This window comes from Papaver somniferum, chromosome 8, assembly GCF_003573695.1.
Source record: "Papaver somniferum cultivar HN1 chromosome 8, ASM357369v1, whole genome shotgun sequence".
Taxonomy (NCBI): Eukaryota; Viridiplantae; Streptophyta; class Magnoliopsida; order Ranunculales; family Papaveraceae; genus Papaver; species Papaver somniferum.
The window spans coordinates 87,542,379-87,546,235 of record NC_039365.1 but is presented as its reverse complement, the minus strand read 5'-3'; the positions used below and the strand labels follow the sequence as shown (position 1 = coordinate 87,546,235).

The window sequence follows — 3,857 nt, the reverse complement described above, 5'->3', positions numbered from 1 at the left end:
TGATTACTTATAATTTTGCATAGCTACTTGATCCAAATTATTACTTTTATCGTTATGATTATTAGTGATCTTATTATTATCTATTATAACTAATTTTAATGGTCGAACTATTATCTCAATTACTTTTATAACTTAACTTCATTTCTACTTAATAGACTAATGGTTCTAATTAGGAGAAAGGTACTCTATTAGTTTCTAAATAAAATTTGGGATTTATCAGTTCACTTACAGAAGCAAGTTTTCCTAATATGAATGGTAATCCATGCTTATAGTTGGCATGTCCAGGCTAGCAAGACCTGATGATGGTTTCCTACGAATAAAGACAACACAAACACAACAGAACTCCAAACCTCACTGTTCTCCAGTGCTAGATTATTTAAGCGTCATTCAATTGAGACAAACTAATTTCTAGTTATATATTGAAATTTCTAACTTATACCACAATTGGTTTCAGCCTACAATTTTTACTTCTTAATTATATACACACAAAACAAGAAGCAAGCAATCAACATGCTGAACAAAACAATCAATCACTTCAAAAATATTTTAGTTCTTGATTGTTTGTAGTGAATTAAGATTTATCTCACAAACCCAACCCAGTTCTAAACTAGTATAACAATCTATCTGGCACTGGCTATTACCTATTGTTTCCCATATAAGATCTAACAGTGAGCTCTGATACCAAGTCTGTAGCGCCCCCTAATCTAGCAACTGACTAATCCAAGAGATTAACTAAATAAGAGGCACTAAAGATCTAAATCATTTACTTAAACAAACAATTAAGAAATATGCTATAAAACTTAACCCAAAACTAGCTCCACTCAGAAATATATATACAAGAACTTCTCTCAAATGATACATATACAATAGTCATTTGGTTTACAAATACAATATGCAATATTATTAAAAAAATAGCAAAAGTTAACCAACTGACGAAATCAACCCTTGAAGCTTTCGCTGCGCAACTCTGATATGTCTCTGGAACTGAAAGTGGGAATGGGTGAGCACATCATCCCTAAAAGGGGTGCCCCGTAGGAATAACAACTAGCATTCAAGTAAACATTAATATGATTCGAAGACAATGCAGGTTTTATCGAAGATCGCTAATACACGGAAAGACAGTAAAAAATTAAGTAGAAACTTCTTCCAAGACATCCATAAATAACAGTAAACATCCATGTATGAGATGTGTGTTGCCGCACATAATGGAAGAGTAATATTCGTGTTAACCACACTCATTAGGTAATATTCGTGCTAACCAAACTCATTAGGTAATATTAGTGCTAACCACACTCATTAGAATACTGATATTTTGTCGGCACACATCTCATACCACACAAGGCACACAAAGATATGCATGAATTTCACAACACCAAGGTTGATTTGTAAAACAATAATTAATACAAGAGAGTTCGTTATCGATTCCCACCTATTTTGATGACAAGCCTTGCCTACCTCGAGATTCTCCATTCACTGGTTCGTCCTTTGAATCGGTCGTTGTTAATAAAGAGTAACTGTTAATCACACAAGCACTCTAATAATTAGCCAAAAGGCTCACACAAGTTTCATAACATAATTTTGTATAATTCTCTAGTTATAGGATAAGTGAAATAACTAATGGTTCTAGTTAAATCAATAGTTTATAACCTATTATTACGTAATTTTGGCATAAAACAATACCTACTTATCCAAATAGGGTCAAATATGGTGTCGTCAGAAAGTTCTCAAAAAACCCTACAACTTCGCAGAAGGAACCGAAAGCTAATTCGGACCATAAGTGGTCAAAAAATAGAAAATAAGGTTTCTGGCCCTAAACCCAAACCCATTGGGCCTAATCCGGCACGACCCACTAAACCAGCCCATTACCCATTTACTGATCCATCTGGTCAACCCATAACCCGAGACAATAACCCGCTCCAAGAACTGAACTGGTCTGACTCGGTGTGAGTCAGAAGCTGACTCGGTCATCATCTTCCCTAATTCTCTGAAATTATTCCAACTCATTTTCCTGAAAACAGCTCACGGGGTCATCTTCTAGGGTCTCTAGATTACAGCCTATATATCCAAAATAAATAAACTATATCTCCAAATTATCACGAAGTCCATATCTACAAGTTATGCTACTGATAGTATATTAAATTCCCGTTCTAACCTATCCAAACGAGCTCATACATATTGATGCTTGCGACGGATTACACCTGGTTTTCTCTGCGTCGACTAGTTTTCCGACATCTATATCACACCCAACACTCATCCAAACGGAACTATCTTAACATCTACGGAATCCTCACCCGACTTACTACAACATTCATTTATAAAGACACATCTAGTTCTTACTCTAAGATATCTAAACTTGTCCCTAGATATTGACCAATGACACTAAAACCATGCACAAAATCATGATTTTCATGCAAACACAAACTTGAATGATTTTACATTAATATCAATATCTGATGACAACCCAAGTCATTAAAAACAAACTAGATAGGATTAGAAAGGATACCTTGACTGTATATACATGATCCAACAACTTCATCATAATCAACATGAATAATTATCATCACAACCATTATTTATCAGTCGAACTAGACAAGAACCATCACAACCCAACAACAGCTTCTTATTGAGGCTTCTCTGATTTCTATTAACAATCAACTCTTCATAATTCTCTTACTCTAGGAGTAATTATTTTATCATGCTAGTCATATCTTCACCTCAACCTCTTATCATAACAACCCATATAGTCATATTCATTATTCTCTTTTCTCCCATCACTGTCTAACCCAACACCACACTAACGATTTTCCTCTCCAAATTTTATTATATATCCGTCCTATGACTCACCCCCTAATTCACTGTGAACCAACACCTCCAACTTAAGAAGATAAACTTAAAACGTAAATATCTATTTTTATAATTACCATTAATTAACTAATTATCGATTAGTCCTTCTAATTACCCTAATTAGGTTAAATCAAGTTATATTATTACCAACTCTAATATATTACTAAGGAATAACCTTATGCTAGACAAGGGTCCAGTGAACTGACTTTGACATCGTGGTCAACGGTGTGCTGCCGGTCAACGGTCACGGTCAAGTCCGGTTTACTAATTTTGACTCCATCTTCCGAGCCTCGTATCTTCTTCGTCCGGCATCCGATTTACGTATTTGAATAGTCCATTCCACGTAACTTTTCGATATCTACTCGATGGTACTAATTTTGTATCTTGATCGTTGTTAGATTAATTTCTATTAATTAAGGTTCATTTCTAATTAATCGAGCATTTGCGGTTAATTCGTCTCTTGACTGGTCCAATAGCGTTGACGAGCTTGAGGGTCTTTACACCGCAAATGCATAAAAACCACGGGACCCAGTCCTGAATTGAACACTCTCAGGATTAAGCCGCTACACAAAATTACACTAACTTCGTATAGTTGAGACAAAGTAACTAACCCTATCTTTCACCTAGTTCCTTATGTTTTCCCACGCCTCCAACTTATAAATAAGTCACGTACTTGGAACAATTCCTTTGGTTCGTATTCCAAACAGTAAAGGAACAACAAATCTGTTTGGTATCAACTCTATTCAACCAAGTGATATGAGTCGGACAAAGGCTCTTCCGTTTATCTCAACATAAACTCATTCGTCAGGTCCTTAGATCTATCTTATGTTCAATCACCCAATGGTAATCGCTTAAGATTAAGCCAACAACACCTTTAATCCGAAGAATCGTGTTGATGCCGATCAACTCAATTAATCAATCCAATCTACCACAAGGATAAACTGATTATTAATTGGATCCTCTTTTACCGAAACAAGTATCGTGCACACCAAAGATTATAAAACCCAAGTCAG

At 35.3% G+C, this 3,857-nt stretch overlaps 1 long non-coding RNA gene across 1 annotated transcript; it reads right to left on the bottom strand.

Annotated features, from left to right (window-relative positions):
• Positions 1-913: 913 nt before the first annotated feature.
• Positions 914-2,662, bottom strand: LOC113302926. Its single transcript, XR_003337196.1, has 3 exons — positions 2,504-2,662; positions 1,430-1,514; positions 914-984 (listed from the first exon to the last, which is right to left on the bottom strand). It is a non-coding gene; the product is annotated as an uncharacterized LOC113302926 (long non-coding RNA).
• Positions 2,663-3,857: the final 1,195 nt, after the last annotated feature.